We start from the raw sequence: 16,425 nt of genomic DNA, 5'->3' as shown, positions 1-16,425 counted from the left end.
TTTGTTGATCCGCCCTGCCTCTCCAGTGACAGACTGTTTCCGGTTCACTTTCTCCAGGCTGCGGGACGAGGAAAAAGTTCTTCTTTTTTGGTGGTGTCCTTTCTCGGATTTCAGTGTCGTCTTCGTCCTTGCTAGCATGGTAAGGCACCCATGAGGGTTTTACCGAGGGGGTGTCGGGGTTAGTGGTGGCACTCATGGGGGTTTCCTCACAGGGTTGTAAGCCCCTTTTGAGATATATTCAATATAATAGATTTCAAGCACTGTGCAGGCAAAATCTAAAAAGGACCATACTCCAAACAGGAAGTAAATGATTGGTTTAACTTTACTAAACAATATGAGCGGCTTCCGAGAAACATGGGCAATTACACTCTTTAATTTTTGTCTAACCACTTGGGTATTCAATGCAGACCAAGGACAATCAACACAGTATCAATTGTAGAGGTTTGGGGAGACTCCAAACCAACCTGTTGAATTGAGGTGGTAATTCTTCCATATTGGAATTGTTTTTTAGCAGTCTTAACCCACTTTGGCAAGAGCAGTCTCTTCCAAGGAACAGGCAAACAATTACAAGTAGAGATTTCATTTGTGTTGTGTTTTCACCTTATGCTGTTTGAGTGCTACATAAATACTTTACAAATTGCCTATAAGTTACGCTTGTCTGCGTTTGCGCCAAGCTACTAGATGGTTAAGCACAGGTTTTTTTTAGTGATTTTTGTGGTGCACCCTGACAAGCATTGCATTTAGTAGTTGAGTGGGTCTTTCACCCCTCTCAACTAATAACCTAATTTCTCACAATGCATATTAAAGGCAAATTATGGTTTTGTGCTGCAACTGATTTCTACATTAGTGCAAAACAGTTGCTGGTCAAAAACTAGAACTGCCTTCTGATATGACCATGGCATATCAAGCCCCTAGATCTGATATTCTACATTCTGATATTGCCTCCTACACCATCTCAGATTAGACTCAGCCATGCGAAAATCAGCCCTGGCCCTGCTCCAATAGGAATAGTCCAGCCTGAAGTGCCAATCCAGAACTAGAACACAAACAGTCCACGACTGGTTGCAGCCTAGTTGGGCCTCTTCAGTTTGGTGCAGCTTTGTGTGCAGCTTGGTTCAAGCGGCATAGTGACCACAGTACTTATTTCTAGGCATACCCTTGTCATCATAAACATAAATAGAGAGAGAAGTCATGATCGTTTGTCTTCACAGTCCAAGTATACAAGAAAACAATATGAGAACGGATCATCCACATTTACTTTTTGGTTTCTCAAGTCTTCCTCCTTCAGTACCTTTTAATGTAATTCTAGAGACTTGGAACCCACTGGGTGGGTAAAAAGAACCCTCACTCACTTACCTAGTAGGCGACATGCTACATCATTGGGTTCCCATCCTGGTAGCCAAATTTTCCCAGGGTGTGCTGCAATGCAGAGCTGGTTGTTTTGTGGGATTCAGTGATTGTGACATTTAAAATTGGCTAGGGAATCCTTGTGATCCGAAGTATTCCAAATTTTATTTGTAAACTTAGGGGTTCCCGGTCACTGTTAAAAAAGAGGTGGACTAGTATAGAATAATTAGTTGGTCCCATGTATTCTTATAGTGGTCATCCTGGGTGTGTTCTACATGTTTCAGCCACCTATAATAGCCCATGAGGGTCAATGTGGCTCTCTTCAGTACCAGGTTTGTTTTGTGCTTGCACGCGTACTAAAGCATGCAAGGTGAGGGTGTTAGTAGTCAATACTTACAACATCCCAGCGTTATCCGATTATAATACGCCTATGTCGTATTTCATCTTTTAATTGTTCACTGGAAGCAATATGTATATTTAAATCAGATACTACAAGCTGGCTAGTATTTGCTGTCTCGAGGTTTCTAATGTTTGCATGGTGGAAAAGGCTAAAAATTAGCAAACATGTTCTTGTGCCGTAACTTTAATTAGGTTAAGTGGTATTTCTCAGACGCATGTATATTGATTTAAAAAAAATAAAATCTAGTAGCTTGTTTTACTGCATTGTAAAAAAAATTAACGGTTTTTAAATTGGTGCACATTTTATTATTGTTCTTAATGATCATGCACTGTATTTGAAATGTGAATGATCATATTTTTGATCGATTGAATAAATATATATAATACGCCTTGTATTATATTGTGTGAAGATAAAAAGCGTGAAAAGAAAGAGAAAAGTTGGTACCAATAGTTGGTCATGCATTTTTACAGGGTTTAGAGAGTCCCCAACTACAAAAGTGCATCCAAAGAACAATGAGGAGAATTATTTAAGAAAGGTGGTCTCTTGTTCATGCGACGCTCACATTTTAATTTTTACAAGACCCTATTTTGGGCTGGCAGGAAAAGTAACAAGGAATCCCTGAATGCGCAATAATACACATTAATAGCAAAACGTGAGGTAAATGGTTCTATTATCATCCATAAATTATCAGGCACTGGGGCCCCCATATGAATTCATAATGCGCAAAAACCTGTGCACAGATTATGGGTCAATCCCCTCTCTCAACTCAGAGAAAATTCAGGGTGATCAACATATTTCAATCATGCGTGCATGCTTCACAAATTCTGCATGCAGTGCTCTCAAACACATACAGTATGTGTGCCTCATTAAATCACAAGTGCATATGCATCCAGGTGTATAAACCTCACAACCGTGAGATAGAACCAGATTCTTATCTATCTTACCATCACCAAGAATCCTCTCAGGTCGCCAGGATCTTTCTATCTGCTAAATAGTGTAAAAGGCCCCCAGCACCTAGAGACCCTTACGGGTGATTGTTTGTGCTTTACAAATGTGGATTATTATTATTATAAAAGGGAGAAAATCCAATTTTATCACATAATCAAGAAAAATCAATTTGGAACTCTAAAGGATCACTGACTCCGAAGTAAAATTTTAGGGGTTTATTACAAAGCCAAAAATAACTGCACATACAAGCACCTCATCATGAGGTTAAGGAAATAAATGGGCACTAATACAAAAAATATCCTACGCAGGAGTCTCATCCGACCAGAAGAAGAAGAATAGTTAGCTCCAGAAGCATTAGGCAACCAATGACTGCTCCCATCTCTATTTTAGAAGTCATGAACCTAAAAGGAAAAAAAAAAAAAAAAAAATCAATTAGTCTATCCCTACTCGATTTCTAAAGTGACATCCCTACTTAGCATTTTCCTCAGGCAAGAGAATAAAAAAGTGTCAGAAGTGAAGACTTCCTTAGAAGTACTCACTTTGCATAGGTAAGTAGCCAAAGCTACAGAGCTCGTTCTAAGATGCTCCGTCTAGCTCCTCACCTAATCCTCAACTGCTCAACCCACGGGGCACTATCCCTAATTCAAAATCCCAAAACCGTAGAACACGCCCTCGTCACACCTCTTCAGCCAGGTCTTCATCCTGTACTTTTCCATCGAAACTTTTACTTCATCCAAGACGGTTCGCCTAATCCAGTATACTCCCATGTTGGCTTCTCCTACCATCCTAACTACTAAAATAAAGGGTTAGTCTTTCTAACAAGCTAGGTGTCCTTGCACCTGCAACAGAAACATGGGAACGAGAAACTTTCCACTCTGTGAGATTTACTGACTCTCCTGAAACCCAGAGCCTTTCCAAGGGAAACAAATTTCAGCCTATAATATTCAGCTAACATAAGAAATTAATAGGCCTTTCTCTTAAACATATATGCGATCAGGCCTCTACACATTTAAACACACATTTCCAAGATCACATTATAAGCATTGATTTCATTAAACTTCATACATGTATAAGCAAAACTACATGTGCAGACTTTGATATGGTACAGGTTTAAACCTAATGCATCACATTATACGTTAACTAATTCGTTATGCATCATCTAAAATACAGTTTCAATGAGACACTACATTGAACTTCATAAGTGACATAATTACATTTCTATTCGAACTATTATATGCTAATTAAGTACTACATTTCTATACCCACACGTTAAGATTGTACACTCTAAATATATGGGTGCGGACTACCGGTGATTATGATACACCCCTACAAATTCAGAATAACATGGCACTCTATCAGTTCCCCCCCTTTGATGACTAGTGTCATCACACCATTTCACAACACCCTTGGAGAAAGAACCACCCTAAACAACTTGTTGCCATCCTCCCCCGTCGGAGCCTCTCCATATTCTTAAGATTCTGATATTGACTGTCCTGCAGTCTGGCCATTCTCATTTCATTCGCTCTAAGGGCTCCCTCAACTCTGTTTTCTTTATACCACTTATAGGCTCGGACAAATCCCCACAGGCAAACCACACAAACCACGATGATAATGAGAGGTCTGAACACGTAGCCCTCTCCCTAAATTTGCAAACCAATTTCCCACTCGACTGAATCCTTTTCCAACCTTTTCCCAAACACCCTCTTCAGTCAAATCTTCTATCTCCTGATGGATTGTAGTGATGTTACTTATATGTTTCTCCAGATCCTTGCTGTGGTCTGGTATACAAGTACAGCACTCCTGAATGTTCAATAATTTACAGACCCCACCCTCTTTTGCCACAAAACATCTAAAGCGGTTCTGCAAAACCATTGTCCTTATCGACAACATCTCTCCATCCACAAGTAACAGTGACTCTGCTGTGTTCATCGACAACTCATCAACCACAGTCGCTAATCTTCTGATCTTCACATCATTCGGAATCACTCTCAAACTTGGTATTATCGCTCCAAACACATCTCCAATCACTGCTCCTGCACTCTCAGCTCTTTTCACTCTCGAATGCTGCCCACCTTCCAAAAGCTCCAAATCCTCTGCATGGTAAATCTTTGGAAAAATAATCCCCAAATAGCACGTACCATACCAATTTGCAGGCAACCTGACATAGGCATTCTTTCCACACACATAATAGACAGTTGGTATCACTTGTACAGAGCCTTGCAGAAAGTTCTTAGCAGAATCTTCCATAGTGAAAACGTGATCACACATACTCTGTCCCACTGGGACCTTTTCATAATAGGTCTGATGCTGTCTCACACACAACTTTCCCCTCTGCTCCTTGTCAAATGCTATAGGACCATAATTCCCTTTAGCCCTGTGAGATCTTTCCTCTTCGGTCCAATCTACTGGACTGTCTCCAGTGTTTTGTGTCTGTGTTAGTTATCTATATCTATCTTCTACCTGATCCACAACCTTTTTCTCTACATCTGACAATGAACATGTTAAGTTATGTCTGTGAGCATATGCTGTATCTAATTCCAAAGACGGTATGAAATACTTCCTAAGCCTATCTTCTGATTTATAGTAATCGTATTTGTTCAAATGCTTGTAAGCTGGAACCTCAGGAAGCACTGCATCGTAATTGGAAAAGAAATACTCAAACTGACCTCTTTCATAAAATATGCTAAGCAACAGACTACATGAAATCCCATACGTCAATGGAAGGTGGTGATACCTAATACCCTCATCCACTGAAACTAGTAACTGCATACACACAGCAGTCTTTCGCATCCATCGCATCGACATTCATATAGCAGCCTGGCTTACGCATTAAGCTTAAAATCACCTCTAGACAAGTGTGTGTGAAATCTACGACACTCTTCGATTAGTAAAGCTCTTTCAGCTCCTATGGTGACCTCCTTTTGGCTAGGAGTGGTGGGTGTAGGGGTCCATTGCACCTCCACTGCCTGCTCATGTGGAACTATATACAAAACCACAACTATGATTATAGAAACTATCACTCCACCTACAAGTGTACCTACTACTAATTTGGATCTACGATGGGTATCTTCAGCAACCATTATTTCGGAAAAGTTCTCAAACGTTCTTGGCTTCAGCAGCAACCACTTAAGAGTCTCTTTTCTCTACCACAAAAAAGTGGCAAAAAGTGCCTTGTTTCACCTGAACTATATTAGAAAATTGAAACCACTAATTTCTACGGCGGACCTCAAAATAGCAGTCCAGTCCTTAGTTATTTCAAGGATTGAATATGGATGTACTACTCTAGCAGGTCTATCAAAAATGTCCACAGCACCACTAAAAGCATGTCTAAATGCGGCCGCAAGGCTCATTACAGGATCAAGAAAATACGACCATATATCCCCTCACCTGAAAGCATTTGACTGGTACTGACCAAGGTACCAAGCTAAGAAAATTGAGCTATCAGGAGGAAGCAGACCAGCTAGGAGTGCCAGAGAGTTTTTGCTGAAACCTCCCATCTTTCGGAAGAAGAAAACGTATGACAGAGCCTTCTCCAGAGCAGCCCCCAGAATCTGGAACTCACTCCCTCCAAACATTAGAAAAATTCCAAACACAGCAACATTCAAGAAGGAAGCGAAGCTCTTCCTAATTAGCAAATTCCTTCCTTAGGCTAGACTGTTCATTATCAGCATCATGATTAAGCATCATGATTAGTACCTAAACGTCGATCGTGAACTGTGTATGATGTAGAACCCGCAGAAAGCACATCAGAACAACTTGTATAGAAATACTGTTACACCTTGTTCCTTAAGAAGTTCCTAGAGGAAAAAAAACCCCATATATATATATATATATATATATATATATATATATATATATATATATATATATATATATATATATATATATTCCTCACCCCAGGCTCACTTATCGAAGGAACCTTTCCAATCGAGCGCACACGAGAGCCATCTGTTTTACAAGCAGGATTTGCAATTTATTTTCATCCTTTTTGCATTAAAGTACTCCTACCTGTGAGCAAGGCGAAAGGTCGCCGAAACGCGTAAGGGAAAAGGAGATGAAAATTCCTGCGCTGCTGTACCTGAAAATAAATGCTGAAACTTCGGTATTGGGCCTCACTTTCTTTCGTGATTAATTCATTAAGATGGGTCTCTCCGGGACCATTGCTGTGAGGCCGCCCTGAAGGGTCTGGGGCTCCTATGCCTGGAGGTTGTTTGCTGATGTTTATTCTGGAGCTCGATCCACTCATCGCCAGGAACCTAACCAAGGCAAAGCTAATCAGCGAATCTATGGTGATGCTTGGAAGGGATTCGAAGCTGGGTGACTCCCGCCTCGATCGTGCCGAAGGAAAAGCTTTGTTACAGGTACTTAAAAAACAGAACACTGAGTTTGATATAATTAGCACGGGACAGTTTTGAATATCATACCCACTATTGACGATGCCAGCATGATTAATAAACTTCTAATACGAAGGCAGATGGAATATACACGATCCCCTGCAGTGAATGCGTAATGAAATGCATCATGGGACATGGAGTTACAGCAAACTGTCACGTGACTTTTAATTCAAAAAGCGCGCAATAATGCACTTTGCAGAGATGGACTCCTACCTGTGAGCAAGGCGAAAGGTCGCCGAAACGCGTAAGGGAAAAGGAGATGAAAATTCCTGCGCTGCTGTACCTGAAAATAAATGCTGAAACTTCGGTATTGGGCCTCACTTTCTTTCGTGATTAATTCATTAAGATGGGTCTCTCCGGGACCATTGCTGTGAGGCCGCCCTGAAGGGTCTGGGGCTCCTATGCCTGGAGGTTGTTTGCTGATATATATATATATATATATATATATATATATATATATATATTCCTCACCCCAGGCTCACTTATCGAAGGAACCTTTCCAATCGAGCGCACACGAGAGCCATCTGTTTTACAAGCAGGATTTGCAATTTATTTTCGTCCTTTTTGCATTAAAGTAGACAAACGCGTTTCGGCGTGACCGCCTTCGTCAGTGTCTACTTAACTAATTCAACATGTACCTTTTAAATAAAGTTGTACCATGAAATGAAAAACGAGTGATTTGTGATTTGCAGTAGAAACAAAAGAAAGCACATATGCATTGAACATTATCGTTTTTCGCGGTGGCCATTTTGTAACAGTCAACCTCATCTGGTTATCACTGAATGCAGCAGGCAAAACATATCATTTAAACATAGATGTTTTTTAGCAGCAACATCGAACAATTATTTGTACACTTTTAAAATTCAAGTGTTACTACCATATTTTTCTCTAACATTAAAGAGTAGTTTGTACACTTTTGAAATTCAAGTGTTACTATTGCCTGCCGTAATTTATTTTCTCTCTTCTTTCTTTCATTAAGCCCTGAATGGGCTGGCTATTCCTCAAAAAAGAATTTATATGATGATGTGTCTGATATGAGCATTCGCAATCATAAAACAAATTACATAATTACGACAATCTCATATTTATACATTGATATATGTATGGCCATATATTGAATATTTAAGACACCTTTTGATTTAATAGAACTCCATTCTATCCTATATGGACCCACATTTCTTCTTCATTGTTGAGTCCTTTTGGACATTTGGTTTGCATTTTGATAATGTATTTCGATTCTAGCACACGCAATTTCTTCACTCGGTCTCCCCCTCTTTCAGATTTTACAATCTGATCCAGACAGAAGAACGTAAGAAGATTGCTATTGCTATTATGTTTCATCTCGAAGTGGCGTGCAACTGGATAGTTTTGGTCTCTATTGTTTATTGCCCTCAGGTGTTGCAATATCAGGTCACGGACTTTACTCAGAAGTGGGGGATTCGGAACCGTTAGAGTTAGCACTCCTTCGATTTCAAGTCCTGGAACCACCAATCCCACGTCGATTTTCACGTTAGGATTCTTGCTGACCACAGTCCCGAACCTCAGTCTCCCCGAACTCACCACTCCTGACATCAGTCACAACGTACGTCCACTCCGGTGTGGCGTATCTGACACTGCACTCTTGCTCTCCTGGACCTTCTCAGCCCTCCTTGAGCCTGTTCTCCATCGCTTGGTTTTGATTCAGACGTTTCAGAAACCAGAGCAAGGTCTCTTTCAGGTGCCAATCTCTGATTCAGTCGCCTCGGACTCGCGGGCCAAACCTCTTCTGCTCTGATTGCACTTCTGCTCTCTCTCTGGATACCCTGTGCACTACTTCCTTCTTCTGCTGAATTTGACTCTACTCCACCCACAGCAACACCTTCTCCATCTGAGTCATCAAAGTCGGGGTTCTGATTGACGCGACCCCCTTCAGCTTGTTCCAGTGCACAACCAGCTGCGTCAGCGACCGTCACAGCTTGACTTGCCCTCTCATGTGGCCCTGCCACATCAGCTGGATTTTCATTCACGAGAGGGGATGTCTCTTCCAAGGGTGCTGGAACTCTTCAGGTATGGGAGGCATGCACCCAGTTTGGCAATCCTCCGCACTTCACTGCTGTGTTGGTTACCAGTATCACCTGGTACGGGTTCTGTGTGAATGAACTACATTTTCCGTATAGATGTGTCTAAATGAAATAGCATTCAGGTTAATTGTGAAACTCTGGTTTTAATTCTCAGGAGCATTGGGTCTCCAACAGGTGTTTTATTTCGAGAGAAACGGTTCGCTAATGCTTGTTAGAAGGGTGAAGTAGAGGGAAGTGCTACTTTATCAACGGAAGTAGCGATTCCGTAGTAGGGCAGAGGTAAGCGCTGCTCTCGGGAAAGACAGAATTCTCGTGCAAAAGGTCAAGGCTATCCTTTGTAAGCGAAGCAGATAATGGTGGCGTTTTTATGTCGTTACTAACAGAATTTAGGGAGAAAGTGAATGTAAAAAGTTTGCCGATAAAATTTGTAAAGGAGGGGTCAGCAGGAGCAGCGATAGCGAGAGAAACTGACGTCAGAAAGACCGCGCTGAGATTGGTCAGTCAGTAAGAGGCGTAGATGCTCCGGATTGGTGCGTTAGTGTGCGCCGCGCTAGGAGTGGAGAATTACAGGGTGACGTAAGCGCTCAGGATTGGTGCGTTAGTGAGAGTCGCGCTGGGATTGGAGAATTGTAAAGGTGACAAAGATGCTCAGGATTGGTGCATTAGTTTGAATCGCGCAACGATTGGATAGAATGAACAAAAACAGTCGTAAGGGAAATCTAGCGATATAGAAAAGAGAAAATGATGTATTACGATCCACCAGAGAAGGAGAAAAAGTCCTGGTTCGGTAAAGTCAAGAACATATTTAAAAAGGACAAACCGATTGTGACTAGAGAGGGACAGTTGATCCCCTCCAGCAAAATCACCTGCATCTTTTATGATTACGAAATATGGTTATCATACATGTATTTGGTTAGACAATTGGGCAAAATATACAAAAGATGATGGAGTTTTGGCATTTCCGGAACATGGTTAATTTAATGTAGCGGTTTTGAGAAATCTGAGAGAGAATGATGAACTGAGAACTGAGACCTAGACCTACACAGTTTGAAGCATTGACAGAATGGGAAGATGAAATGTATGAGAGAGAACGACAAATAAGTGGCGGAAGGTATAGATATATGTTTGGTAGATCATATGGACAAGAAAATCATTATGATAGAATGAAGAGATGGCGGAGTGCAAATATGATTGATGGGTTGTTTCCTATGAGAAATGTGGAGGAAACCACTAGTAGAAAATGTACGGAAAAGAGAAATAATACAGGATCAGAGGGATATAAGTATGGGTGCATGAGTCGGAGGATGATGTGCTTGAGGATATGTTTCATAAAAATCCACCCCCATATCAACCAAATTCCACATTGACACCGAGTGCTCCAGTAAAAGAATCGCCACAGAATATAAAATTTGAAACAGTACCACATGAAGCAGGAAGAAATAATCCTTTTAGAGAAATAGAAAATACCCAAGTTGTATAATGGCTAATGAAAATTCAGCTGAATTGGCTAGAACTACTTTAGAATTGACTGAGAAAATTAGAGAATTAACTAAAAAATGGAAGCCGTAACTGTTCCAGTAGGAATGCCGATTTTTGATAAACAGAAGGATAGTGAGCATTGTCTGACGATTCCTTATAATGCAAACAGAGAAAATGAAATACAAAAACGAGACACAAGAGACAATTTGTGGGGACAAACGGTAGGAATTTCTGAACAAAGCACTCCCAAAAATTTGACAGTAAATCAGAGTTTAGTAAATAGAGCAATAATGACGAAAGAGTCAGTACCAGAATCACCAAAAGGATTAGAACAGACACAAAATGAAATGATTCCTGTAGGTCCTACTTCTGATGAATTAAGTGATTGGCTAAGAAGTTTACAACAAAGAGATACTGAGCCTAAACCTTAAGATGTGTCAAAATTAAAAATAGTATTAGAGGAATTATTATTAGGGACTATTCCTACAGAAAAATTAAAAAGTTATCAGGATGAAGAATTAATGTTTCTATGTAAAAGCATAACATGGAGAGCCAAGAATTTACATGAAAGATTAGAAGAAGTGGCAAATGAAATGGGTATTGATTTCGAAAAGGTAAGGTCATTACAAAAACCATATAGAGTAGATTTTACTGAAAAAGACATTGAAAACCTAAACACGACAGGACGAATGATTCAGATTAAAGATTTAATCATAATATTGAGAAAATGTGGCAATGTAGAGAAATGGAAGAGTAGATGGTTTCGAAAACGAGATCATGCAACGGATAAAACGTTTGCAGCCTACCCAGTAAGGGAGAAAGAAAAGGTAGTAACTGAATGTCCTATGAGAGAGATTCTAGGTGGAGGCTATGTACACGTCTCCTGGACTAGACAAGATATTTTGTCATTTACCAATGATTTACCTCGACTGCGCGAAAAGCCAGTTGAGTGGTACAGGCAGGTAGACAGGTTTGTGAAATTATCAAAAGTCCTATGGATTGATTTGAATAGTCTTTGACATAATAGTACCTGCAGATTTATGGACAGAGTGCAAGGTAATGATTAGATGGCCTACACAAGAATACCCTAGAGATCCAAAAACAGGTGCCCCAGATCCAGAGGTAATGAGAAAATATGAACAAATAATTACCTTTTTGAAAAACAAAGTACCTCCTAAAGAAACTGATTGGGTAAAAATTGATTGAACTCATCAAGAAGCGAAAGAATCGGTACATGCTTACTATGAAAGGCTGATTCTTGCCTTTAAAAAGTATAGTGGTAATGAAAACTTGAGTGAAAAGGATTGGAGTCATTTTGTATATCGATTTGTGTATGGATTGCGACCTGAAGTAAGCGAAATGATTAAACATACAGTTGATTGGCAGAACAAAAAGATAGACGAAGTACTGAGACATGCAAATTATTTTAGTGATGAGATTGAAGCAAAGCAGCGTAAATTAAAAGAGAAAGCCATGTGGGCTCAGGGAAAGGTAGCAGAAAGACAGGAAGCTCAATTGATTGAACAAGCAACTGGTACGGGTATGAAACCAAAATTTAATAATTGAAAAGGGAAAGGACAATTTAATATCGAGGATGTCATAATTGCAGAAGAATGGGACATTGGAAATCCGAGTGCAAATTTCCCCCGAATACTAATGGAGATAATGCATCATTGAATCCGTAGGTGCAGAAAGAGGTGAGTTGTCAACCGCAGCAACAGCAGCAGGTTGTTCCCCAACAGAATCAGGTGCCAAAACCGCCTTTTCCACAGAACGTAAATCATCAGAAATACAGTAATGAGACAGGATTCTACAACGAAGAACAGGTAACTAAGCTGCCTCGCGCTAGTGCTGTTTCGCAGTATTGGCTACAACGCGAAGAGAGTGAGTCAGAAGAAGGTTATTGACGGTGCCGAGGGGAGGAAGAGGAGTGCGTACTTGGCGCAACTCTAGAAGTAGACCAGACAGGTCCTTTTGTGGATGGAAAGGTAAATGATGAAAACATTACTTTCCTAGTAGATACTGGTGCTACTCGTTCAACTGTTAGATCAGCTGATCTTAAAAATCTTCCTCTCTTGGACGAAACAATCCAAGTAGTTGGAGTATCCAACAGACAAATAAAAACGTATCTCACTGAACCAGTAAAAGTTAACATAGGAAAATTTTCTGAAATGCACCGCTTTGTTGTGTGCGACTCAAGCCCTGTAAATTTGTTAGGAAGAGATTTATTGTGCAAAATGAATTGCACTATATTTTGTACTCCCGATGGTATAGCATTCGAGACTCCAGATGAAGATGTACTGTATAAAATGACTATGGCTAATATGGAACCTGAGATTACTGAGGTATTTGCTGTATTTAACCCTGAAGAACTACCCCAAGAGCTGAAAAAGACAGTAAAAGCGGAAGTCTGGGATTTCACAGGAGAAGATGTGGGATTAATGAATAATGTAGATCCCGTAAAAGTTGCTGTAAAAGAAGGAATAAGTTACCCAAATATTCCTCAGTACAAATTGACACCCAAGATAATTGAAGGAGTTACTCCTATAATAGACAGAATGATCAAACAAGGTATTCTGAGAGAAATAATGAGCAATCCATGTAATTCACCAATTATGGGCCTAATGGAACATTTAAAATAGTACAAGATTTGAGGAAAATAAACAAAATTGTAGTATCATATTGTCCCATTGTACCAAATCCGTCCGTGATTTTATATCCGATTCCTCATGATGCAGAATGGTACATAGTGATTGACTTGTGTCATGCTTTCTTTTCGATCCCATTGCATCATGATAGCCAACAAATTTTTTGCATTCCGATTTGACGAACGTATCTTGGCATGGTGCCGAATTCCACTGGGGTACACAGAGTCCCTCAATATTCAATCAGATATTGAACAAGTCTCAGGAAGATTTAAAAATGCATGAAAGTTCAGTTCTGGGACAATATATAGATGATCTACTTGTGGCTTCGAGAACTAGAGAAGCGTGCATTGTAGATACCATTGCACTGTTAAATCATTTGGCAGATGGAGGACTTAAAGTATCCCCATCGAAATTGCAATTCTGTCAGAAAGAAGTACAATATTTAGGCCACAAAATCAAAAAAGGACTCAGAAAAGTAACTGCAGACAGAATCAAGATAATAAAAGGAATGAGAGCACCAATGACACAAAGAGAAGTAAGAATGTTTCTTGGAATGGTTGGATACTGTCATCAGTGGATAAGTAACGTTTCCCTGATTGCAAAACCTTTGGTACGCTTGACAAGAAGTGATGTAAAATACACCATTGAGTTAAACAAAGAGGAATTAACAGCTTTTAAATAATTGAGAGACAGTTTATGTGAAGCACCAGCACTTGGTATGCCTGATTATGACAAGGAATTTGAACTTTATTGCAGCGAAAGAAATGGATGTGCACTTTCTGTATTAATACAGAAACATGGAAAACTAAGGAGACCAATTGCATATTCTCAGCTATATTAGATCCTGTAGCATTGCCAGGTTGTCTGAAAGCTGTAGCAGCCACTTGCAAGAGTTTGGAACAAAGTGAAGGAATTGTGATGGGATATCCTGTGAGAGTGTTTGTACCTCATGATGTGGCAATCCTTTTAACAAGGAGCCGCACCCAGTTCATGACAGTCGTTTGACTAAATATGAGAAAGTTATCCTAGGTGCGACAAATGTGAGCCTGGTGAGATGCCTGAATGTGAATCTTTCAACGTTACTGCCTGATGCTGAGAATGTGGAAGTCCGAGATGATGTGGATCACGACTGTTTGGAAGTGTTTGATTTCTGTACCAAGCCCCAACCTGACATAAAAGATGTACCTTTGACAGAAAGTGACTATGTGATGTTTGTTGACGGATCATGCTTGAGAACAGATGAGGGAATTCTGAGTGCAGCATATGCAGTATGCACAGTAGCAGCAGTTTTGGAAGCATCATGTCTAAAAGGAGTAAAATCAGCCCAAGTTGCTGAACTATTTGCCTTAACAAGAGCATGTAAGTTGGGAAAGAATGTGAGAGTGACTGTGATAACCGATAGTCAATATGGCTTCGGTGTAGTGCATGATTTTGGCCAGATTTGGTCGCAAAGAGGATTTTTGACATCAAGTGGAACTCCTATAAAGAATGCTGAAGTGGTTGGAAAAGTGCATGAGGCGATACAGCTGCCTAGGCAATTGGCTGTTGTGAAGTGTGCTGCACACACAAAGTCTAATGACTATGTGTCAGCTGGTAACCAATTAGCAAACGATATAGCTCAATATTGCGCACGAAATCAGAATTCAATAAATCGGGGAAGAGAGGGAAATTAATTCATGCCCTTTGTTGTTTACTAACACTGTGAATACATGGGAGGAAGCAAGGCAGTTGCAAGAAGAAGCAGGAGATGAGGAGATGAGACAGTGGGTAAAAGCAGGATGTGCACCACGGGAAACAGATCATGTGTGGGTTTATCGGGATGGAAGACCAGTTATGCCTGATAGCAGGATGTCTGCCATGGCACGGATGTATCATGGACAAGCACATGTAGGAAGAGACGCAATGATCAGACTCTTTAAGCAGACATGGTATAAACGCAAAATTTAGACTTGTAGCTGAAAGTCTTTGTCAAAGATGTCTTATATGTCAACAGTTCAATCCTGGAAGAAAAACAGTGGTAAGTCTGGGAACAATAGGTCGAGAGGTAGGGCCTTTCACCAGAGTGCAGATTGACGTAATTGAAATGCCCACTGTAACAGGTTGAGGTATGTTTTAGTGATGGTTTGTCTATTTTCACGGTGGGTGGAAGCATACCCAACGAGAAGAAGTGATGGAATTACAGTAGCCAAGCTATTACTGAGAGAGTTCATTCCTAGATTCGGTTTTCCAGTCACAATTGAGTCAGATAGAGGAAGACATTTTCATAACAAAATCATGAAGTTGATTTGTAAAGCATTGAATGTACAACAAAAACTACATTGTGCCTATCGTCCAGAGGCTTCTGGTGTGGTGGAACAAGTAAATGGCACCATTAAAAACAGGCTGGAAAAAATGTGTTTAGCCACAGGTTTGAAATGGCCTGATGTCTTGCCTCTGGTACTCATGACTATTAGATCAATTACAGATAGGAATACAGGTCTGAGCCCCCATGAAATTGTCATGGGAAGAGCAATGCGACATGTTTTCATACCAGTCAACAAGCTTTTGCCTATATCTGATGACTTGGTGTTGGATTATTGCAAGGGGTTGGCTGATTCCGTTCATTCTGTGCTCCATCAGGTTGGATCGGATGCCACCACTCTTGAAAAGAAGCCAGCTCATGATTTAAGCCCAGGGGAGTGGGTGAGAATAAAAGTGCACAGAAGACGGAACTGTTTAGTCCCACGTTGGGGAAAACCACATCAAGTGATCTTAACTACGGCAACAGCAGTAAAATGTGCAGGAGTAAAGAACTGGATTCATGCTAGTCACACCTTACGAATTCCAAACCCCGTGGATAACAAGGAGGGAGAATATTTTCATGAATCGGACACAAGCTCTGAATCCGATACTGACGAAATAAGAACCAGACAAATTCCTGAAAGGGGGGAACCGAACAAAGCCCAGCTGTTGGACAAGAGAATCTTCCTTTAAGAAAGTTACAAATTTCGGACACCAGCTCAGAATCAGACATCGAACCTGTCCAAGAAAAGAGAGAATAAAAACAGTGAAGAGACTGTAAAAGAAATTTTTGATAAGACAGTCCCGAATGAAAGTTCAAGAGAGATTCCACCTGAAGTAACAAAATTAGATGGTGAGGTACCAGATAC

The 16,425-nt window shown here is 40.4% G+C and overlaps 1 long non-coding RNA gene across 1 annotated transcript in view; it reads left to right on the top strand.

The window, feature by feature from the left end:
- The first annotated feature begins 38 nt into the window (after positions 1-38).
- LOC146871839 (uncharacterized) overlaps positions 39-16,425 on the top strand; it is a 35,241-nt gene continuing 18,854 nt past the window's right edge. Inside the window, exon 1 of the long non-coding RNA XR_014959614.1 lies at positions 39-139. This is a non-coding gene — a long non-coding RNA (uncharacterized LOC146871839). The remainder of the gene's footprint in view (positions 140-16,425) is intronic.

Source organism: Triturus cristatus, chromosome 1_1, assembly GCF_964204655.1.
Source record: "Triturus cristatus chromosome 1_1, aTriCri1.1, whole genome shotgun sequence".
In the NCBI taxonomy this organism is placed as follows: domain Eukaryota; kingdom Metazoa; phylum Chordata; class Amphibia; order Caudata; family Salamandridae; genus Triturus; species Triturus cristatus.
Note: the sequence above shows the minus strand (reverse complement) of the source record. Positions and strands in the feature narration are given on the sequence as shown.